Here is a 25,676-nt window from a genome sequence, read left to right on the forward strand (position 1 = left end):
TGCTTTTGTACTCTATGCCTCTATTTATAAAGCCAAGGATCCCGTGTGCTATTTTAACAGCCTTCTCAACTTGTCCTGCCACCTTCAAAGATTTGTGTACGTACACCTCAGGTCTCTCTGTTCCTGCACCCCTTTTAAAATTGTACCATTTCTTTTATATTGCCTCTCCTCATTCTTCCTACCAATATGCATCACCTCATACTTACGAAGGCTCTGAGCAGAGAACAGGTATTTCCTACTGGAAAGGTGGGAAAATTGGAAGGATGGTAACATTCCCAGGAGCTTGTCTTCTCAGCAGAGGAAGGTGCAGGAAGACTTCTGAAGGGGAAAGAGAAAGAGTGAAAATAAACAAAAACCTTGCTTTTCTTTTTGTGTTTCCACCCTCTAGACTCTCCTTCATAACATCGCAGTCCTGCACCTCAAAGGATCAGGACCAATATCCAACCCATAAAACGTGAGTACAAGTCACACACTCTAGATTTCATCTTGGATCCATATGAGACAAACCGAAGGAATTCAGGAGAAACTTCTTTACTCGGAGAATGGTTAGAATGTGGAACCTGCTACCACATGGAGTGGTTGAGGCGAAAAGCATAGATGCATTTAAGGGGAAGCTAGATAAACGCATGAGGGAGAAAGGGATAGAAGGATATGTAATTCTACGTAAGGAGGATTAAGAAGCACCTGATGCTGTAATTGGGTGTTTGGTAATGTTGAAGGATGCAATCAAATAGGTTAGATTCATAGAAAAATAGAGACGTTACAGCATGGAAGGAGGCCAATCAGCCCATCGAGTCTATGCTAGAGCAATCCAGCTGGTCCCACTCCCCCGCCCTATCCCCGTTGCCCTGCAAATTTTTTCCTTTCAAGTGCTTATCCAGTTCCCTTTTGAAGGCCATGATTGAATCTGCCTCCACCACCCCCTCGGGCAGTGCATTCCAGATCCTAACCACTCGCTGTGTAAAAAAGTTTTTCCTCATGTCACCTTTGGTTCTTTTGCCAATCACCTTAAATCTACGTCCTCTGGTTCTTGACCCTTCCGCCAATGGGAACAGTTTCTCTCTATCTACTCTGTCTACACCCTTCATGATTTTGAATATCTCTATCAAATCTCCTCGCAACCTTCCCTGTTCCAAGGAGAACAACCCCAGCTTCTCCAGTCTATCCACGTAACGGAAGTGCCTCATCCCTGGAATCATTCTAGTAAATCTCTTCTGCACCCTCTCGAAGGCCTCAGAACTGGACACATTACACCAGTTGTGGCCGAACCAGTGTTTTATAAAGGTTCATCATGACTTCCTTGCTTTTGTACTCTATGCCTCTGTTTATAAAGCCTAGGATCCCGCATGCTTTTTTAACCGCGGTTAAAGGTTAAAGGTTAAAGGTTAAAGGTGACTTCTTCCATATGTTGAGTTCCTGACCTCAGATGTGCAGGAAAATGCTAAGCAGAGGTCAGGTATGTACCCATTGGGTGGGACAATTGCTGAGGGAGTCACATCCAGAGCCAATCTTGTGCCCGTTTTGGTGGTTTGAGATAGTACAGGGCCGAGAGGAACCAAGGCTGAGGGTGGGACAGACATTTTAAAAAGCGAAAGATTATGATTCATGACGTAACGGAAAAAAAAAATTATCCATAAGTGAAATTAAGCAATTATAGGGCTAGAGTCGGTTCTAATCAAAGATTGACAACTTGCAGCTCCAACAACACTCAGGAAGCTCGACACCATCCAGGACAAAGCAGCCCGCTTGATTGGCACCCCATCCACCGCCCTAAACATTCACTCCCTTCACCACCGGCGCACTTTGGCTGCAGTGTGTACCATCCACAGGATGCACTGCAGCAACTCGCCAAGGCTTCTTCGACAGCACCTCCCAAACCCGCGACCTCTACCACCTAGAAGGACAAGGGCAGCAGGCACATGGGAACAACACCACCTGCACGTTCCCCTCCAAGTCACACACCATCCCGACTTGGAAATATATCGCCGTTCCTTCATCGTCGCTGGGTCAAAATCCTGGAACTCCCTTCCGAACAGCACTGTGGGAGAACCTTCACCACACGGACTGCAGCGGTTCAAGAAGGCTGCTCACCACCACCTTCTCAAGGGCAATTAGGGATGGGCAATAAATGCCGGCCTCGCCAGCAACACCCACATCCCATGAACGAATAAAAAAAAAACTTGACTGGAATCTTCCCATTCAAAATTTTAACTTACCGTGTGTTTGTCATTACAATTCAATCATTATTTTCTTAAATAAGTTTCAATTTCCTTTAAACTATGTACTATGCAGTTTAAACAACACCTTTCCTCCTCACTGCCTGTGGTTAACTCCAATTTGGCTCCCAACACTTTCCAATACAATCAGCGATCCTCAATTAAAGGATGATCAAGACCTATTGAAGATATCTCATGCCACCAACACTTTAAATTTCAACAAATGCAATGATAATATTAGTGTATAATTATAGGGAACATTTTATGAGGATTCCATGCAAAACTTGTGTCACAATCTGGCATGGTTTTGGACTGGCATCCCGGCCTTGCATTACTCCCCTTACATTTCCATTGGTTTTTGGAAAGTTTGAAAGACCCATGCCTCATCCAAAAGAGGGCATCTCCGATAATGCACCACTCCCTCAATACTGCACGGGATGTGCCAGCCTAGATTATGTGCTGAAGTCCTGGAGTGGGGCAAAGCCATGACCTTTTGACTCAGACAAGAGCGCTGCCACCGAGTCAAGCTGACATAGACTTGCATCCTGTCACCCGATGGTGCAGCATATTGCAGCATACCAGAGAGTGAATGTTGAGTCAGACGCTGGTTGAGATGAACGGCTGATGAATACCAATGCTTTAAATTCTATCAGGAACATCACGCCCTGGAATAAAGAGAATATGTGATTTGTGCAAAAGACCATCATAACTCACACACTTGTGGGTGACGAGTCTTCCGCAAACCATTAATACAAACCATCTCTGGGGAAATACTATCATCCATTTAATACTTGGACTGATTTGATCATTTTTGGTGAACCTTATCTTTGCCCAATGTACCTCCAATTGGCATGACCATACACAACAGACAAGATTGAACATAGAGGGGAATTTTGAAATCAATAATAACAGCAACAACTTGCATTTATATAGTGCCTTTAATGTAGTAAAATATCCCAAGGCGCTTCACAGGAGCGATTATCAAACAAAATTTGACACCGAGCCACATAAGGAGATATTAGGACAGGTGACCAAAAGCTTGGTCAAAGAAGTAGGTTTTAAGGAGCATCTTAAAGGAGAGAGAAGCGGAGAGGTTTAGGGAGGGAATTCCAATGTTTAGGGCCCGTGCAAATGAAGGCACGGGTGCTAATGGTGGAGCGATATAAACCGGGGATGTGGAAGAGGTCGAGAGTTATCAGCGTACGTATGGAACCTGACATTGTGTTTTCGGATGATGTCACCAAGGGGCAGCATGATGATGAGAAATAGGAAGGGGCCAAGGATAGATCCTTGGGGTACTCCAGAAGTAACAGTGCAGGGGTGGGAAGAGAAGCCAGATTCTCTGGCTACAACTTCATAGATTGGAATGAAACCAGGCGAGGGCAGTCTCACCCAGCTGGACAATGGAGGAGAGGCATTGGAGGAAGATGGTGTGGTCGACCGTGTGAAAGGCTGCAGACAGGTTGAGATGGATGAGGAGGGATAGTTTACCATGGTCACAGTCACATAGGACGTCATTTGTGACTTCGATAAGGGCCGTTTCACTACTGTGGCAGGGGCCGAAACCTGATTGGGGGGATTCAAACATGGAGTTGTGGGCAAGATGGGCACAGGTTTGGGAGGTGGCAACACATTCAAGGAGTTTGGAGAGGAAAGGGAGGTTGGAGATGGGGCGGAAGTTTACAAGGACAGAGGGGTCAAGGGTGGGTTTTTTGAGGAGGGGAGGTGATGGCAGATTTGAAGCGGAGGGGGACAGTACGTGAGGAGAGGGAACCGTTAACAATACCAGCTAACGTGGGGGCCAGGAAGGGAAGTTGGGTGGTCAGCAGTTTGGTGGGAATAGGGTCGAGGGAGCAGGAGGTGGGTCTCATGGACACAATGAGCTCCAAGAGGACATGAGGGGAGATAGGAGAGAAACTAGAGAATGGAAAGGAAACTGTGGGCAATGCGCCCATGACTTTCTGCTATCCAGCCGAGATTGCCCAGGCCGACTATCCCCATCACCCTCTGTATTCAGAACATTACCTCCATAATATGAAGCAGATATTCTGCTAAAGTTTCATTTAACATTTTTTTAAAAAAGAATTTATTTGACATGAACCTCATTCACAGAATGCCACTGCGATATGAAATTTACAAGTTATAATGAGACAGGAACTAGAAATTAGGTGTTTTTTTATGGATTGCACTTGTACTTCTGTTAACGACATTTGTAAATTGATATTCAATGCAGCAAACCACAGGCAGAGTGTACCAATATTAATCTGAGGCCTGTCTCATCAGAGCTATAGTGCAACAGATTAACTCAAAGATTTATTCCGTACCTCTCTTTAAGAAAGACTTACAGTTATATCGCATCTTCCACAACCTCAGGATGTCCCGAAGCGCTTTACAGCCAATGAAGTACTTTTGAAGTGTAGTCACTGTTGTAATGTAGGAAACGTGGTGGCCAATTTGCGCACAGCAAGATCCCACAAACAGCAATGAGACGATGACCAGATTATTTTTTTAGTGATGTTGGTTGAGGGATAAATATTGGCCAGGACACCGGGGAGAACTCCATCATTCTTCTTCGAAATAGTGCAATGGGATCCTTTATGTCCACCTGAGAGGGCAAACAAGACCTTGGTTTAACGTCTCATCGGAAAGACAGCACCTCTGACAGTGCAGCCCTGGAGTGTCAGCCTAGAGTTTATGCTTAAGTCTCTGAAGTGGGACTTGAACCCACAACCATCTGATTCAGAGGCGAGAGAGTTACCCACTGAATCACGGCTGACATTTTACTTTCTGCGCTCCCTATTGACTGTCTCTCAACCATTGGCCGTTTGCATACCAGTCCTGAGATATTTTTACAAGATGTCCCCAAGTCTGAAAGCTTAGTTACGATCAGGACTTGCCCAGTGGTGACTCAATGATACAGCATAGTGCATGGTACAAAATAAATATAGCAATAATCAACATGGCGAGGCTTTCAAATTCTTTACTTTTAATACACAGGCCAAGTTGTGCTGTTTCTGCCCAGAGTGGGACTTCTACCCACCGGTCCAGGTTTCTTTTCTCAGGTTTATTAACATTTTCAGGACAGGCTCTTTTATTTATTTATTCTTAGGATGTTTGCAACACTGGCATTAATTGTCCATCCCTTGTTGCCCTGTGGGAATTAAGAGACAACCACATAGCGTGAGACTAGAGTCGCATGCAGGCCAGATCAGATAGAGGGTTCCCTTTCCTGAAGGCCGTTAATGAACCAGTCAGATTTTTACAACAATCCAGCAGCTTTCATGGTCGTTTTCTGGTGCTGGCCCACAAATGACCAGATTTATTGAATTCAATTTCACAACGTGCCATGCTGACCTTTGAACTCAAGACCTCTGGATTGCAATCTAGTCCCATAACCACTTGGCTACCATACATATCTCTGCTGGATGTTTGCTTTGGATGGGAATGGGGAGGAGCTAGGTAACCAATGCTCCTGCAGAGTTTAACTGGCTGCAGCAGCTTAAAGGGAAAGGCCAGTAATTGCAAAACTGGAGGGAACAACTTGGAATACCGAGACCAAAGGCAGCATGTCTGAGGGGGCCGCAGTGAAGTACTCAGTTTGTCAGGCTCCTCCGTGAAAGTTTTATTGGCCCAATTAAAGTAAAGGAAGGAACGACTATTTGGCACTGAGGGAAGGAGGCTAACTAAAAGGAAAGGTCCAGGCACAGTGGAAGGGGGTGACCTTGCCAATGAGTGCCAACCCCCGCGCAGCAACCCAGTGCCATAAGAAGTTCAATGACCTTACCGGGTTAGCCAAGGTGAGGGTAGGCATTCAGACCTTGTAACAATGCAAAGTAATACGCATGTTTCTCATTTGCAGCTGCCTTACCCTCACCGTGTTCAACATCATCTATAACGTACCAGAAATGAGCACAAGCATTGCCGGCACAAAGAGCCGGCACGGACTGGATGGGCCGAATGGCATCCTTCTGTGCTGTAACCATTTTATGATTCTAAGATGTAATAAGACCCTCCAACCCCCTTCATTTCCCTGCAAGTGCTCCTCAATCCAACATAAAAGCCTCACATAATATGTAGTAGCACATTTCCCAGACTCGGTATCACCCTCATTAAGGAAGCTTACTGACATCTGGGTAGAATTGCAAATGATGGAAGGTCATCACTTCCCCTTTTAAAGGAGAAAATGGCCAATAAATAACATTGGCGAACAGCCGCAGGTGGTGGTACCCCCAGCCTCTGTGTCAGCCGCGGCTCAGTGGGTAGCACTCTGATTTGGGTGCAAATCTACGCCAGTGTGTTATTCGCGTAAATCCAGGAAACTTGCGTGGGCGGTGGCCATATCTCAGAAGCGGCACAAACGATCAAGGAAATTCCCGCGTCACGATGTGTCGGCGTAAACCGGCGTAAATCCGTTACACGCGAATTTCCTGTGAAAAAAATGGTGCAACGTCACCCTTACGTCGTGGTTATGCCGAAACGGTCCAGGAAATTTTGGGCCATTTCTTGTAATGGTGGTGACTGCAAATGGTGCATTTGGAATTCTGTACTGAGTCCTACTGTACAGTGCAAGTAAAGGGAATCCTGTATCTAGATCAAGGCTTCTATGTAAGGTAGCTGAATGGGAAAACGACATTGGGATTCAGTGCCTGCATTGAGTGTTGCGTTTAATAGAAAGAGTTAGGTACAGTACATTGTAATTCTATGTTTAGATAGATATTATACTTGGATAACATATGCTTTATCAAGGCTTAAGTGAAATTGAATATTTAATACTTTTATTATAAGAATGTCTAGTAAAACCTACAATATCTTAATACGGTTATTTTTAAAATTTTAAATTTTAAATTTAAAATAAAAGCTGTGTGCAGTTGTCTAAAACAACACACTTAAAAGGCATAATGGGTATGTTTTGGTATAAATAAACATATAATTGGTTTTACATATATCAGCTTATATAAGCTTTTAACTGCCTTGTAACGACGGAGTTACAAGATCTCCTGTCGAGCTGCTCTTTGTGTAATGCTCCCACTGAGGGCCATAAGGAAATGGCACTGTAGTGAGGGATAGCTTTCCCAGGATGTTGTTGCCAAGGTACAAAGAGGACGGGAGGAATTACAAAGTCTCAGTGCAAGCAGGCTGTGTGACGTTGGCCAGTCAACGTAAATGACCAGGAATTTCCTTGGAGTTTCTTCCGCTGGGCCATTGTAACCTCGCTGGAAGTGGGACAGGATCCCCGTTCACACACGTGTTAAACACCTTTTCTCTTCTGTTTTTACATGTGTTTTCAAAAACGAGGCAGTGTAGAGGTGAGCATCAGAAAAAGGTTAAATATTAATAATTCCCGCTGATGCGCTCGTCAGTGTTGTTAATAATTCTTTTTTTTAAAATCGCTATTATTGCGGAGTTCTAATAAATAGATTTCATAGAATCGTACCGCACAGAAGGAGGCCATTCGGCCCATCGTGCCCGTGCCAGCTCTTTGAAAGAGCGATCCAATTAGTCCCACTCCCCCTGCTCTTTCCCCAGAGCCCTGCAAATTTCCCCCCTTCAAGTATTTATCCAATTCCCTTTTGAAAGTTACTGGTGAATCTGCTCCCACCACTCTTTTCTCAGGCAGTGAATTCCAGATCATAACAACTCACTGCGTAAAAAAATATTCTCTTCGTCTCCCCTTTGGTTCTTTTGCCAATTACCTTAAATCTGTGTCCTCTGGTTACCGACCCTCCTGCCAGTGGAAACAGTTTCTCCCTCTTTACTCTATCAAAACCTCATAATTTTGAACACCTCTATTAAATCTTCCCTTAACCTTCTCTGCTCTAAGGAGAACAATCCCAGCTCATACTAGACTTTATCAAGAACGTCCGGCTCTCTAAACATCTGCCATCCGTGGTCCCAGGGCCTAGCAGGAGCTCTTGGTGTTTAGGTTAATCAAAGCATAGAATGTATCTATTATGGCTTTGGTACAATGATGTGGAGATGCCGGTGATGGACTGGGGTTGACAATTGTAAACAATTTTACAACACCAAGTTATAGTCCAACAATTTTATTTGAAATTCACAAGCTTTCGGAGGCTTCCTCCTTCCTCAGGTGAATGTTGTGGAAATGAAATCCTCGAATCCTTCGCATTTATAAATCACAGAACAATGCCTGGTGATTACAGAAAGTCTTTCCAACTGCCCGTTGCCACGGCAATCACAGTGTGCAGACAGAGAGGTGTTACCTAAAAGGCCACCAAATATACAAACCACCAAAAAAAAAACAGAGAGAGAGAGGCAGAAACAAACATAGAAAAGACAGCAAATGACCCGTTATATTAAAAACAGATAACATTTGTTCGCTGGTTTGCTACAGATAAGTTAGTAAGTGAGAAAGTTCAGCTTTAAATCCACTCAATGTGTTGTTTAAACTCGAGATCAAGCTGTTTGTGACCTCTGTAAAGACTGACACCATCAACAAAGCTCTGCAGGCTTTTAGGCCTAGGGGCTTAATACAAATGGATTCCTCACTTGCTCTCGATGCCTTAACAAAATGATTTGTCATAGTGCAACATCCTGTGAATTTTCGGTGCTGCTTAATTTCCTGATATGCACTCCTGACAGCCAAGGCTCTGTGTCAAACATACGCATTTGTAAAATTGTCCCTGTGACATTGTTGATGGAAAACACACTGTGACAGACAAGCTGCCCATTCTTTGTGTCTGTAAGTTATCATACATCGTGCAACTAAGCTGTGTCACATTGATTTTAATTGTGAATCTCTTTGACGATGTTAGTGTGCCAAGGCTTTCCATTGTAAGTCGCAGCTTAAATGTGTGCCCTGCTGGAGAATGGGTGTACACGGTTAGCAATGAAAAAGCTCTACGACTGGTTCAGAGCTTGCCTTTGGCCAGCAGTAAATGTGTAATGAATAGACATTTAGTGGCATTCATACTTCAAGTCTCTGACTAGTAAATGGTACTGTTGGGTAGTCTTACCTTGGCAGCTTTCTTAAGGTGTGCTAAATTTTTCGTTATCTGTTCCCAGATCCTTAAGTAGTTGATCCTGGCCCCCAGTGCTTGCCAGGAGTACTGTAATGATGTCTTCTAAGTTCCCTAGAATACCACACAGGGCAACCCATCTCACATTCATCTCAGAGCAGCACCTCCACTTTGCCAGACATCAAACAGGGATTTTAGGCCATTCCATCACATGACCACAGACTCCATTTGTGCCTCCACATTTGTTTTGCTATCCACTGGCTTTGCCAGACACATCTTTACCTCCTTGTCGGCTGTGGCTCAGTAGGTAGTGCTTCTTGGTCTCTGAAAGCAGAGAGTTGTGGGTTCAAATCTCACTCCAGAAACCTGAGCCCATAATCTGGGCTGATACTTCTAGTGCCTGAGCTGCAGTTCGTTGGATGAGACGTTAAACCTAGGCCCTCTCAGGCAGATCTAAAAGATTCCATGTCACTATTTTGAAGAAGAGCAGGGTAATTCTCCCCGGTGTCCCCCCCCAATATTTATCTCTCAACCAACATCACTGAAACAGACTATCTGCTCATTATCACATTGCTGTTTGTGAGACTTTACTGTGTGAAAATTTGCTGCCGTGTTTCCTACATCACAACAGTGACTGCACTTCAAAAAGTACTTCATTGGCTGTAAAGTACTTTGGGACATCCTGAGGTTGTGACAGGCGCTACATAAATGCATATCTTTCTTTCTTTCTCTCACATTTGGAAAGGCTGGAAATTATTTTTGCACCACATATGGCTACTTACTATTAAGTAGCTGCATCCCTTTAATTCTGGCAGGCAGCTCTGTGGTGAGCTCTCAGCACCAGGCTCACTTTGAATAATAAATGTGGAGCTGGCTGCAAAAGGTTAGCTCTTTCACATCGAGTTACGTAGAGTCTACAGCACAGAATTAGGCCATTCGGCTCAACTGGGCTATGCTGGCGTTTATGCTCCATACGAGCCTCCTCGCTCCCTACTTCATCTACCCTTCTATAGATCTTTCTATCCCTTTCTCCCTCATGTGCTTATCTAGCTTCCCCTTAAATGCATCTATGCTATTTGCCTCAACTATTCCTTGTGTTAGTGCGTTCCACATCCTTATTATTCTTTGGGTAAAGAAGTTTCTCCTGACTTCCCTATTAGAATTATTAGTGACTATCTGAGGTACTTTGCATCTGCCTTTACCATGAAGAAGATGCTGCCAAAGTCACAGTAAAAGAGGAGGCAGTTGAGACACTGGATGGGCTAAAAATTGATAAAGAGGAGATACTAGAAAGGCTGGCTGTACTTAAAGTAGATAAGTCACCTGGTCCGGATGGGATGCATCCTAAGTTGCTGAGGGAAGTAAGGGTGGAAATTGTAGAGGTGCTGGCCATAATCTCCCAATCCTGCTGAGATATGGGGGGTGGTGCCAGAGGACTGGAGAATTGCAAATGTTACACCCTTGTTCAAAAAAAGGGTGTAAGGATAAACCCAGCAACTACAGGCCAGTCAGTTTAACCTCGGTGGTGGGGAAGCTTTTAGAAACAATAATCTGGGACAAAATTAATAGTCACTTGGACAAATGTGGATTAATAAAGGAGAGCTAGCACGGATTTGTTGAAGGCAAATCATGTTTAACTAACTTAATTGAGTTTTTTGATGAGGTAACAGAGAGAGTTGATGAGGGCAATGCGGTTGATGTGTATATGGACTTTCAAAAGGTGTTTGATAAAGTGCCGCATAATAGGCTTGTCAGAAAAATTGAAGCCCATGGAATAAAAGGGGCAGTAGCAGCATGGCTACGAAATTGGCTAAGCGACAGGAAACAGAGAGTAGTGGTGAACGGTTGTTTTTCGGACTGGAGGAAGGTGTACAGTGGTGTTCCCCAGGGGTCGGTACTAGGACTGCTGCTTTTCTTGATATATATTAATGACTTAGACTTGGGTGTACAGGGCACAATTTCAAAATTTGCAGATTTCACAAACCTTGGAAGTGTAGTAAACAGTGAGGAGGGTAGTGACAGACTTCAAGAGGATATAGGCTGGTGGAATGGGCGGACGTGGATGAATGTAGATGAAATTCAATGCAGAGAAGTGCACAGTGATTTTGGCAGGAAGAATGAGAGGAGGCAATATAAACGAAATGGTACAATTCTAAAGGGGGTGCAGGAACAGAGAGACCTGGGGGTATCTGTGCACAAATCTTTGAAGGTGGCAGGACAGGTTGAGAAAGTGGTTAAAAAAGCATATGGGATCCTGGGCTTTATAAATATAGGCTTAGAGTACAAAAGCAAGGAAGTTATGTTGAACCTTTATAAAACACTGGTTCGGCCACAACTGGAGTATTGTGTCCAGTTCTGGGCACCGCACTTTAGGAAAGATGTGAAGGCCTTAGAGAGGGTGCAGGAGAGATTTACTAGAATGATTCCAGGGATCAGGGACTTCAGTTATGTGGATAGACTGGAGAAGCTGGGGTTGTTCTCCTTAGAGCAGAGAAGGTTGAGAGGAGATTTGATCATGAAGGGTTTAGATAAAGTAAATAAAGAGAAACTGTTTCCATTGGCGGAAGGGTTGAGAACCAGAGGACACAGATTTAAGGTGATTGACAAAAGAACCAAGGATGACATGAGGAAAATCTTTTTTACGCAGCGAGTGGTTATGATCTGGAATGCTCTGCCTGAAAGGATGGTGGAAGGAGATTCAGTAGTGGCTTTCAAAAAGGGATTGGATAAATACTTGAAGGGAAAAAATTTGCAGGGCTACAGGAAAAGAACGGGGGAATGGGACTAACAGGATTGCTCTTATTCAGAGCCGGCACGGGTTTGATGGCTCGTATGCCTTCCTCCTGTGTTGTAACCATCCTATGATTCTACAATTATGACCTCTAATTTTCCACTCCCCCACAAGTGGAAACATTTTCTCTGCGTCTACCCTATCAAACCCTCTCATTATCTTAAAGACCTCTCCCAGGTGATCCCTCAGCCTTCTCTTAGCGAGAGAAAAGAGTCCCAGCCTGTTCAGCCTTTCCTGATAAGGATATCCTCTCAGTTCTGGTATCATCCTTGTGAATCTTTTTTGCACCCTCTCCAATGCCTCTATATCCTTTCTGTAATATGGAGACCAGAACTGTGCACAAGACTCAAGTGTGGTTTAACCAAGGTTCTATACAAGTTTAACATAACTTCTTTGCTTTTCAATTCCACCCATCTAGAAATGAACCCTAGTGCTTGATTTGCCTTTTTAACCTGCGTCGTCACTTTAAATGATTTGTGTATCTGTACTCCTAGATTCTTTTGCTCCTCTATCCCGTTTAGACCCTTATCATCCAAGCAGTATGTGGCCTCCTTACTTTTCCTACCAAAATGCACCACCTCACACTTATCCTTATTGAAATTCATTTGCTAATTATAAGCCCATTCTGCAAGGTTATTAATGTCCTCTTGGATTTTGACGCATTCTTCCTTTGTATTAATTACACCCTCCAAATTGGTGGCATCCTCAATTTTTGAAATTGTACTTCTGATTCCCGAGTCCAAATCGTTAATGTAAATTGTGAACAACAGTGATCCCAGCACCGATCCCCGTGGAACACCACTTCCCATCTTTTGCCAGTGTGAGTCGCTACCCTAAACCCCGACTCTCCGTTTTCTGTTTTGTAGCCAACTTGCTATCCATTCTGCTACCTGTCCCCTGACTCCACATGCTCAGACCTTAGCCATGAGTCTACCATGCGTTACCTTATCGAAGGCCTTTTGAAAATCCAAAAATATTACATCTACTGCATTTCCCTTGTCTACTCTTTCTGTTACTTCTTCAAAGAATTCAATAAGTTTGGTCAAGCATGACTTTCCCTTCTGAAATCCGTGCTGACTGTTCTTTATTATATTTTTGTTCTCTAGATGTCTTTCTATTATATTTCTGAGTAAAGATTCCATTACCTTTCCAACCACCAATGTTAAGCTAACTGGTCTAGAGTTCCCTGGACTTGTTCTATCTTGCTTTTTAAAGATAGGAATAACATTAGCTCTCCGCCAGTCTTTTTTTAAAATTCATTCATGGGATGTGGGCATCACTGGCAAGGTCAGCATTTATTGCCCATCCCTAATTGTCCTTGAGAAGGTGGTGATGAGCCGCCTTCTTGAACCGCTGCAGTCCGTAAGGTGAAGGTTCTCCCACAGTGCTGTTAGGTAGGGAGTTCCAGGATTTTGACCCTGCAACAATGAAGGAAGGGCGATATATTTCCAAGTCAGGATGTTGTGTGACTTGGAGGGGAACGTTGAAGTGATGATGTTCCTATGCGCCTACTGCCCTTGTCCTTCTAGGTGGTAGAGGTCGTGGGTTTGGGAGGTGCTGTCGAAGAAGCCTTGGCGAGTTGCTGCAGTGCATCCTGTGGATGGTACACACAGCAGCCGCAGTGCACCGGTGGTAGAGGGAGTGAATATTTAAGGTGATGGATGGGGTGCCAATCAAGCGGGCTGCTTTGTCCTGGATGGTGTCGAGCTTCTTGAGTGTTGTTGGAGCTGCACTCATCCAGGCAAGTGGGGAGTATTCCATCACACTCCTGACTTGTGCCTTGTAGATGGTGGAAAGGCTTTGGGGAGTCAGGAGGTGAGTCACTGCCTCTGACCTGCTCTTGTAGCCACAGTATTTATGTGGCTGGTCCAGTTAAGTTTTGATCATTGGTGGCCCCCAGGCTGTTGATGGTTCTCTGGCACTATTCCTCTTTCTAATGAATTTTTATATATATATAATAGTGCCTCTGCTGTCTCTTCCCTAACTTCTTTTAATGTTCGCGGATGCAATCCATCCAGACCAGGGGTCTTATCCTCCCTAAATTTGATCAGTTTATCAATTATCTCTTCTTCTCATGCCCTGCCCAACTTGTTAGTCTCCCTGGTAAATTACGAAGATCCCAGAATGACACCTTTGGGTGAATGAGAGACACATATTATTTAAAGAATTTATAAAAAGGAGGTTATTTGGGATCAGTTGGCATGGTGCCATCTCATACTGAACCTCAAAAAGCATGGGTCGTTATTGGTTATTGATCAGTAAATCCCCAGGCATGGTGAGGACTCCTGAAAATGCATAAAGGACCTTAAAAACAGAATGACTAGCATAAAGGTGGCCTGTAACAAGGGAGTGAGGCCATATATGGCATCAAAACATATTAATCATGGCCAAGGAAAAGATGGTCTATCTTTTGGGGAGTGAAAACTGGAGATGCAGTAAGTCTTCTGATTCTGGCAAGTTCTATTTTTTATATAAATCATTGTTTTTGTTTCGCAGCTATTGTTTAAAAAAATCACTGTCATGTAACTTGCTGTGATATGCTTGATAATAACAAGTGAAAACAGATCTATAATTTCCCTATGCCTCATCTCACAATGTTTTGGAATAACTTGTTTTCAGTCATTCCCCTCAGTCTCGGTTAAAAAAAAAACTCCTGAGATAAAGTCCAAGTAAAAACATTCAGAAAGCTGTGCATCATCTCTCCACGGGTAGCTTTTCCACACCAGAGCCTTTTGGTTAGCTCCATGGTCAAAGCACTGAGCTCTCTCCTGAGTGGGAGGATAGCAACAAAGAAGATGATGTATAATTGATGAAACAGCTATCATTGACTCTGAAAAGATATAATCCGTGGGCCAAAGCCCAGTGATGACAGAAAGAACTTGCATTTATATAGCGCCTTTCACAACCTCAGGACGTTCTAAAGTGCTTTACAGCCAATGAAATACTTTTGAAGTGTAGTCACTGTTGTAATATAGGAAACGCGGCAGCCAATTTGCGCACAGCAAGCTCCCCGAAACAGCAATGTGATAACGAGCAGATCATCTGTTTTTATGTGTTGGTTGAGGGATAAATATTGGCCCAGGATACCAGGGCGAACTACCCTACTCTTCTTCAAAATAGTGTCATGGGATCTTTTACATCCACCTGAGAGGGCAGACAGGGCCTCAGTTTGTCTGATGTCTCACCTGAAAGATGGCACCTCTGACAGCATAGCACTTCCTCAGTACTGCACTGGAGTGTCAGCTTAGATTTTTGTGGTCAGTTCCTTGAAGTGGGGACTTGAATCCACAACTCTCTGACTCAGAGGCAAGACCGCTACCAACTGAGCCACAGCTGACACTGGATTACAGACAGAGTATAATGTCATTATTGAAGATACCCAGCAAGGCCCTCTCTGTAAATATTACTGGTCTTGGTACCTGAGACGCATGAATCACCAACATTGGGCAAGAGTTGTCCCCTCAAAACTTTGAGTGAGCAGAGTTTCACAAGGCCCTAAAAGCTTGCATTGCACAAGACAAGTAGGCAGGTGGACTTTCTGGTCAGCTTGCTTACGACATTGAACTGTATTCAACGACCCTCCTCCATGTAGCTCATGGATGTCGCCACGCAATACTCCAGTGAAATTTCTGACATTGTTGGGTGAGCCTTGTACCTGACACCTTGGGCCCGATTTTAGCAGGGATGCGGGTTCTCGGCGGGTGGGCAAGCGGGCGCGTGGGTAATGCGCCCGGTGAAATTAGTGGGTTTCCCGCGCGATCGTAGCAGGCAACCCACTAATTGGATCCACTTACCTGCTCCTCCGGGTTCCCCGCTGCTGATCTGCGCTTCGGGCGGGCTGCGCATGCGCAGTAAGATCTGTCAGCTGGAGGCGCTCTATTTAAAGGGGCAGTCCTCCACTGACAGATGCTGCAACCAATAGCAAAGATGACGACATGGAGCAGCCCAGGGGGAAGGCTGCTCTCAGTTTAATGATGCCTCACCCCAGGTATCAATACATGGGGTGAGGAGGAGGGGGAGGACAGAGATCTTCCCCCCGGCGGGCAGGAGGAAGCGGCCCGCCTCCGCCACCAGGAACGCCTGGCTCGAGGTGGCAGAGGAGGTCACCTGCGCCACCAACATATCGCCCACCTGCATACAGTGCAGGAGGCGCTCCAATGACCTCAGTAGGTCAGCCACAGTGAGAACACGTAGTCTTTCCCCTACACTCCGTCTGCCACATCACTGCCCCCACCCCACATCTCCTTCGGCACTGCCAACACTACTCTGTCACATCACCCCTCATACCCACTCAAACCCCATCCTCATCTTACCTGCACCTACTCACCTCGCCAGTACTCATCCCGCCACTACCACTCAACCCAATCCTCATACAATCTCATGGCTCTATCCCATACTCACCCTCTCGTGCATCTCTCTCACGGCCAGCCTCACTCAACCTGCCACCACCTGTGCTGCAGCCACAGGGCATGCATCACATATGTGCAGTAGGCAGCGTAAGGCAAACGTGTCGTGAGCATGAAGGGGATGCACAAGGGTGTTTGAGGGTTTGTCATGGTTCTTACTTCTATTGAATTAAAGAACAACTCACATCACACATTATATTGGCACCACTACTGCCATGTCTTCGCGAATCCTGTCTGGTTTGTGCAATAATGCCCGCTCCTGGGTATCACTATGAGGACCCACCACTGATGCCACCCATTGTGTCACTGCAGAGTGGGTGTAGGTGTATTTGCAGGGCTCTTCTGCACAGATGACTGAGAGACATCGGCGATGTCCCCGGTTGCACCCTGGAAGGCTGCGGAGGAGAAGTTCGGGAAGGCAGTGGTGACTTTGACAGCGACAGGTAGGAAGATGGTGCACGGGCCAGCCAGGAGCAGCTCGGCATGAAAGAGGCTGCAGATGTCCACGGCTACATGTCGACTGACTCTGAGCCTCCGTGTGCACTGCTGCTCAGAGAGGTCCAGGAGGCTGAGCCTCGGTCTGTGGAACGTGTGGCGAGGGTAGTGCCCTCTGCGACGCATCTCTCTCTGCGGTTGCCCTCCCTCCTGCTGTACAGGTGGATGTGTCACAGCACTCTGTTGTGGAGCTCCACGTGTTAGAGGTGGACGGCGTGGATGGTGAGGCTGGTGATGCTGTTCGCCCTCCGAGGAGGTCATGACTGCAGCTACGGCGGCCCCCATCCGCAAGATGTACATCTGAGGGGGTCCGTAAGGTAGGTACATGTCTCCGGACCCCGGGGTAAGTGTGCAGGTTGGTGACTTTGACCGTCAGGAGGAGGGTGGTGGAGGCCAAACTTTGTCCCAAGTGACAGAGTGGCCTCCTGCAATGGGTGAGGGTCTCCCCCCGCCCCACCTGTCAAATGGACCTTTGCAGCTGCCACAGGCTGACGGCTGCAACACGTCCATTCGATCTGGGAGTGTTTCCCCCAGTGTGGGAAACAGTCCCATGTTGATCCAAAATCACACACAGTCCCTTAATCAGGTCAGTTAATGACCTGAAATAGCTAAATAAATACTCTCAAGTGGCATCCCGCTGGCTTTAATTGCCTGCGGGATTCCCACCAGCGGGGGCTGCGCGCGCACGCCGGCGCGTCAGCGGGGAACCCGGAAGTGGGCGGGATCGAGGCGGGATCCGGTCGGCATCCTGCATTTCACGATTTTCGAGGCCCCCCCACCGAGAACGCACCCGATAGCGGGTGCTAAAATCGGGCCCCTTATTTCATTCAACCGTAGAAATTTTAGCAGATCTTTCAACTCACTCATCCTCCCATTGTGTCGGCCCCAGTGTCGTTTTGTATCAGGAACGCTGTTAGCTGCTTATTTTATACTTCCCAATGATGCATATTTATTTTCCTTTTGTTCTTTTTCAACACTAGCTGACCACTAGTGAGCAGAATCCCCTTTCTTCCCTAACCTATTTGAATTACAAAGATCAAGATCAAACCTATACTCAAAAAGGAAAAAAAAACCTGCAGTGCTATGGGGAAAGAGTCGGGGAGTGGAAGCAATTGGATAGTTTATTCAAAGAAAGATTGTTCTAGGGAAGAGAAGGCTGAGGGGTGACCTAATCGAGGTCTTTAAAATTATAAAGGGAAGATGTAGAGAAAACGTTTCCGCTTGTAGGGAGTCCAAAACTAGAGGTCATAAATATAAGATAGTCACTAATAAATCCAATAAGGATTCAGGAGAAATTTCTTTACCCAGAGAGTGGTTAGAATGTGGAACTTGCTACCACATGGAGTGGTTGAGACGAACAGAATAGATGCATTTAAGGGGAGGGTTGATAAGTACATGAGGGAGAAAAGAATAGAAGGATATGTTGATAGGGTGAGATGAAGTAGGATGGGAGGAGACTCATGTGGAGCATAAACACCGGCATAGACCAGTTGGGCCGAATGGCCTGTTTCCGTGCTGTGATTTCGATGTAATTCCATTTAACCCTTTATTCAGCACTTAGGCCATTTTATTTCTCAAGGCAGGTAATCGGTTACCATTTCAAGGCCTGTTCCCTGTTTGACATTACGGAATGTTCTGGCCCTGGGATCTGATTTCCCTACTCCCTGTGCACGGTTGTCTTGTTTTGTGCCAGTAAGTTCATAAATACAGTTGTAAACAATCTATTTCCTATTGACATATTTGCTACTAAAATATTAATGGCAGATAATTTTGATATCTCAAACCTTGCGCCCAGGTTTTGTAATGAAAAATGACATTTTTCCTTATTAATACCGCAGTTACCTTCAAGCCTAACTAGATTTACACGCTGTACAAAATTGAGGCTAACATATGTCAAAGTGTAACGTGACAGAGTGCGAGCTTTTAAAATTTAGGTTGAATTGAACTCACAAGCCTGGAGCTGACTGTTGGCGATATTGGACAGGAATTTCGATGGAGCAGCTCCAGCTTCACCGGGATAACATCGCTGCAATCCCCGTTTACGCCGCACTTACGGCAAAGGTACGATGGCCAATATTGCCTCACAAGATGAGAAGCCATTTCTTTGTCTGCTGTCGGAACGCAGGCATTAACCTGTTTACTTAAACAGCAAGCTAATGTGACCGTCACAGCTAGGCTATAGTATTTAGGGAGGGAATGGTTCTTAAGAGCTGGAAAAATTGCAGTCGGGCTAATTGAACAGAGATGCACTCCTTGTTGTTGGTTATTGATGTGTTTGTGAAGAGGAACCCACTGTGTTGAACTTGTGTTGGGAAATCCAGTTTGCAAGAAATAATCATCAAAAGTACTCTTATATGGTGTAATTGCGCTTTTTCATTCAGTAGTAACCTGGTGGTGAAATTAATTGTCATCATCCCATTCCCCAATGTTCTAAGAGGGAGGCAATTTTCTCCTTGACCTACTGCAATGATATTGATTGGTGTTGCCTTGGTTCAAAAGAACACAACATCAATTAATCCACTTATGTTTCCAGTCCCACCTGATTCAACGGGCCAGAAATCACTCCCGAAATAATGGAGGGGCTCGGCAGCTCTCTCAGCTTTTAGTGGTGAATTGAAGGAGCAAGGCCCCGCATTCGCACATGTACACTAAAACGCGGAAATCGTGAACTTGCTTCGAGTGGTTTGCGGGTGATACGACAGCTTCAAGTTAAAGGGCCATCGCACGCTGCAGTCAGAGAAATCATTGAAAAAGCACAAGATGGAAAGTACCTAATCACACCACCAAACAGGTACATTTAAAAATACCAGGTGTAAACTAAGTTTTAAAAGTGCAGTTAGTCTTAATGACTGTCAAACAACTAAAAATTAACTTTTAAAAATGTGGACTCTCATATTACTCCTTATTTTAATCGTTTTTGGTCATTAAAAAAAATTAAAAATTAATTCCCCTTCTGTCTCTTTAATTTAATTCAATTATTTCTTCGGCTTTTTATAATTTTTTTTTTATTATTTACAATGACATACAGAATATAACTTTAAATGAACGAAGTCTGCTCGCCCGCTGGAGCAATGCAGCCTGAATCTGTGGGCGGGACTTCTCTTCCTGACAGATTTTGTGGGCGTGTCTTCTTCTCTCGCGCGTCAACTCACGCTGCTCAGAGGCTGGGTTGATAGCGCACATTTTGTTTAAAGTTCAAATTCAAGCAATTCGACGCCACGGATCCCTCAGTAAGTATTTTTGTTGATTAAGTTCGCAGGAGCTGCGGAGAGTGTTGCCTCGCGTTGGCTCAGTGTTAAGACATACAGTCAGAGCCACTCAGTAGTAGATGCAAGCAGATACTGAAACATGCACGTGTTGCGTTGTTCCTTCAAAAATGAAGAGCCTCCCTTTAAAATCAAATGCATTTCCAGACACTCCAATTCTCCCTCCAAAGGATGAGCTTGGCAATTTTGAAATCGATATTTTGAGGAATGGGGAGCCAACGGAGGATGTGGAACAGGGGTACCGTAGAATCGTACAGTACAGAAGGAGGCCATTCGGCCCATCGTGCATTTGCCGCCTCTTTGAAAGAGCTATCCAATTAGTCCCACTCCCCGTCCCCTGCTCTTTCCCCATAGCACTGCAAATTTTTCCTTTTCATGTATTTATCTAATTCCCTTTTGAAAGTTACTATTGAATCTGCTTCCACCGCCCATTCAGGCAGTGCATTCCAGATCATAACAACTTGCTGTGTAAAAAAAAATTCTCCTCATCTTCCCTCTGGTTCCTTTACCAATTACCTTAAATCTGTGTCCTCTGGTTACCGACCCTCCCACCAGTGGAAACAATTTCTCCTTATTTACTTGATCAAAACCTTTCATAATTTTGAACACCTCTATTAAATCTCCCCTTAACCTTCTCTGCTCTCAGGAAAACAATCCCAGCTTCTCTAGTCTTTCCAAATTAACTAAAGTCCTTCATCCCTGGTGTCATTTTAGTAAATCTCCTCTCGGAACAGGAATAGGCCATCCAATCCCCGCAAGCCTGTTCCGCCATTCAATTAGATCATGGCTGATCTGTATCTTAACTCCATTTACCTGCCTTGGTTCAAGTAACCCTTAATACTCTTGCCTAACAAAAATCTAAACCCTCTCCAAGGCCTTGACATCCTTCCTAAAGTGTGGTGCTCAGAATTGGACACAATACTCCAGCTGAGGCCTAACCAGTGATTTATAATGAGTAGAACTTGATGCAGCATATAGGGGGTGGAATTCTGCATGAGTTGGAGCTTATATTGGGTTAGAACCATAGAACCATAGAAAAGATACAGCACAGAAGGGGGCCATTTGGCCCATCATGTCCGTGCCGGCTCGAAGAACAACCAGGTGCCCATTCTAATCCCACCTTCCAGCATCCGGTCCGTGGCCCTGCAGCTTACAGCACTTCAGGTGCAGGTCCAGGTACTTTTTAAAAGAGTTGAGGGTCCCTGCCTCTACCACCAATTCGGGCAGTGAATTCCATACACCCACCACCCTCTGGGTAAGAAAGTTTTTCCTCATGTCCCCTCTAATCCTTCCGCCAATCAGCTTAAATCTATGTCCTCTAGTTCTTGAACTCTCCACTAGGGGAAACAGGTACTTCCTGTCTACTCTATCTTGGGCCCCTCATACTTTTGTACACTTCAATCAAGTCACCCCTCAGCCTCCTCTGCTCCAAGGAAAACAACCCCAGCCTATCCAATCTCTCCTCGTAGCTGCAATTTTCAAGCCCTGACAACATTCTTGTAAATCTTCTCTGCACTCTCTCCAGAGCAATTACGTCCTTCCTGTAATGTGGTGACCAGAACTGCGCACAATACTCCAGCTGTGGCCTTACCAGCGTTTTATACAGTTCCATCATTACATCCCTGCTTTTGTATCCTATACCTCGGCTAATAACGGAGAGCATTCCGTAAGCCTTCTTCACAACCTTATCTACCTGTACTGCCACCTTCAGGGACCTGTGCACATGCACTCCAAGGTCTCTCACTTCCTCTACCCCTCTCAATATATTCCCGTTTACTGCGTATTCCCTTTTACTGTTTGCCTTCCCTAAGTGCATTACCTCACACTTCTCCGGGTTGAACTCCATTTGCCACTTTTCCGCCCATTCCACCAACCCATTGATATCTTCTTGGAGTCCACAGCTATCCTCTTCACTATCAACTACACGGCCAATTTTTGTGTCGTCTGCAAATTTGCCAATCATGCCCCCTACACTCAAGTCCTAATCATTAATATATACCACAAACAGCAAGGGACCCAACACTGAGCCCTGTGGCACACCACTGGAAACAGATTTCCATTTGCAAAGACATCCATCGACTTTTACCCTTTGTTTCCTGTTACTGAGCCAATTTTGGATCCAATTCACCATATTTCCCTGTATCCCATGGGCTTTTACCTTTCTGACCAGTCTGCCATGTGGGACCTTGTCAAATGCCTTACTAAAATCCATGTAGACAACATCCACTGCACCACCCTCATCAATCCTCCTAGTCACTTCATCAAAGAATTTAATCAGATTTGTAAGGCATGACCTTCCCTGAACAAATCCATGCTGACTATCCCTGATTAAACCATGCCTTTCCAAGTGACAGTTTATCCTATCTCTCAGTATTGATTCTAATAGTTTGCCCACCACTGAGGTAAGACTGACCGGCCTATAATTGTTCGGCCTTTCCCTCGTACCCTTTTTAAACAATGGTACTACATTTGCAGTCTTCCAGTCCTCCGGTACCTCCCCTGTATCGAGTGAGGATTGGAAAATGGTCCTCAGTGCATCCGTTATTTCCTCCCTGGCTTCCTTCAATAGCCTAGGAAACAATCCGTCTGGCTCTGGTGACTTATCAACTTTCAAGGATTCCAGTCTCTCTAGTACTTCCTCTCTCGTTATGTTTATCTTATCCAATATTTCACACCTCTCCTCTTTAACTACTACGTCCATATCATCCCTTTCCTTTTTGAATACGGAGACAAAATATTCATTTAAAACCCTACCCACATCCTCTGCTTCTACACACAAGTTACCCTTATCATCCCTGATAGGTCCCACCTTTTCCTTAGCTATCCTCTTGTTCTTAATGTACTGATAAAACATCTTTGGGTTTTCTTTAATCTTACTAGCTAATATTTTCTCATGCCCTCTCCTTGCTTTCCTTATTTCCTTTTTTATGTCATCCCTGTACTTTCAAAGGGTTGAGCGCACAATGCTGGCAAGAAGGGCAATGGAAATGTCTAGTTATAATGTTACTGATTTTTATTGTTGGACTTCAAAAGGGCACAGCTTCTATTAAGCTGTTTACATAATTAGTGCAGACTTGCTCCTCCTTACAGAGATCAGAGCTGCTCTGTATTTGAAGCAGACAGATACGGAAATATAATTCCATAGTAAAGACTCAAACAAAGTCCTACTGAGTTCTGTAATGGGTTTTTAGACCCAAAAGAAAATACATCTTCAAATCTCTTTGCTAGATAAAGTCCCACTCCAGAGACTTGAGCACATAATCTAAGCTGACACTCCAGTGCGATGCTAGGGGAGTGCTGCACTGTTGGAGGTGCCGTCTTTTGGATGAGATGTTAAACCGAGGCCTCGTCTGCACTCTCAGGTGGACATAAAAGATTCCATGGCACTATTTCGAAGAAGAGCGGGAGAGTTCTCCCTGGTGTCCTGGCCAATATTTATCCCTCAACCAACATCACTAAAAAACAGATTATCAGGTCATTATCTCATTTGTGAGACCTTGCTGTGCGCAAATTGGCTGTCGCGTTTCTTGCATTAAAACAATGACTGCACTTCAAAAGTACTTAAATAACTGTCAAGCGCTTTGGGATGTCCTGAGGTTGTGAAAGGTGCTATATAAATGGAAGTTTTTTCTTTTTTTTTATTACACGAGAGAGACTGAGCAGGTTCAGACACTCTGCTCCCAGATGATGGCGAAGATTGTCAGACATTCTCTGACTGTTTCTTGCTCTATTTTGTAATCACCTCACTACATATCAGTTTTATAAGCAGTAAGGGGACTTTTCAGAGGCTCATTTATATTCACTGCCGAGAGTTTAAAACACCCAATCACACTATCACACAACAACTGTCGCATTAGGACTAAGAAATTCAAATAAATCTCGAAAGTAAGTCAAAACAAACCGTTTAAACCCAGGATCCCTTATTAAAATGATAACATACAAACATACGAAGAGGGCAGGGAAAGACCAGCTGGTCCATTGAGGCTGTCCCCTCCTGGCATGGTGTAACATCTGCACACCATCACCCCCTAACAAACTCCTTGGAGAGGCCACAAATCAAATGGAATTATATAGAATGTACAGTGCAGAAACAGGCCATTCGACCTAACAGGTCTCTGCCAGAGTTCCTCCCAACGAGCCTCCTCCCAACCAACTTCATCTAACCCCATCAGCATATCCTTTCTCCCTCATGTGTTTATCTAGCTTCCTCTTAAATGCATCTATGTTATTTGCCTCAACTACTCCATGTTGTAGCAAGTTCCACATTCTCACCACTCTTTGGGTAAAGAAGTTTCTCCTGAATTCCCTATTGGATTTATTAGTGACTATCTTATATTTATGACCCCTAGTTTTGGACTCCCCCACAAGTGGAAACATTTTCTCTCCATCCACCCTATCAGATCCCATCATAATTTTAAAGACCTCTAAATTTGCATATTTTAATCACAACCTACACTAAATTCTCTGCATTTTGAAACACAAAAACGATACTATTTCAGCTAACAAAATTGTGCAAAAGATAGCATCATTTTCATAGAAAGTCCAGGAAACAAATGAACACCAAAAATGGGACATGGGTATGATGCCCTAAATTAATCACCACATGCACTGAATGAAGTCATACACATTATTAGCCATAAGATATATTCTAAGTCATCCTTGAGAACTTGAGATGACAGTTGATAAACCATAGGTCTGTGGCAGAGGTTTATTATTTACGACTTAAATTTGAGGTCAATAAAATTTACGACTTAAATTTCGGGTCACACCTCAGCCTTCTCTTTCATGGAGAAAAGAGCCCCAGCCTGTTCAATCTTTCCTGATCGGTGTAACCTCTCAGTTCTCAGAGAAAAAACCTTAAGCCAATTTAGGAAAAATTACTCTGGGTAATTCCTCTCTGGACTGAAGGCGAACAAGCTGTAGGAGACCAGGGTGACTGAGTGACTGATCCACCTACCTTCTATATGTGGTTCTGTTGGCCGCTTGCAGGACCTTGGCCAGCTTCCCTTTGAATGTTTGCAGTGAATCAGCACTTAGCACTTGGGCTGGCAACTCATTCCAGAGGGCGATGACTCTCTGCAAAAAGACCTCCTAGCATCTACAGTACGTAAAATTTACGGCACAGAAACTGGCTATGTTTGTACAATAGGTTATGATGTTATAATAGATTTAAAAATGTGGGAGTCGCTGATCAGTGGAATGGAAATTCATTGGGGTTAAAATTGGCATCGACGAAAGCATAAAACAAACGATAACGAACCAGCCTCCCGTTTCACACTGCCCCCTATTTTCTTTTCCATTGAAAGAAAACAAAGAAAGACTTGCATTTATATAGCGCCTTTCACGACCTCAGGATGTCCCAAAGTGCTTTACAGCCAATTAAGGACTTTTTGAAGTGCAGTCGCTGTTGTAATGTAGGAAACGAGGCAGCCAATTTGCGCACAGCAAGATCCCACAAACAGCAATGTGATAATGACCAGATCATCTGTTTTAGGTGTGGGTTGAGAGATAAATATTGACCAGGA

Source organism: Heptranchias perlo, chromosome 40 (genome assembly GCF_035084215.1).
Source record: "Heptranchias perlo isolate sHepPer1 chromosome 40, sHepPer1.hap1, whole genome shotgun sequence".
Classification (NCBI taxonomy): Eukaryota; Metazoa; Chordata; class Chondrichthyes; order Hexanchiformes; family Hexanchidae; genus Heptranchias; species Heptranchias perlo.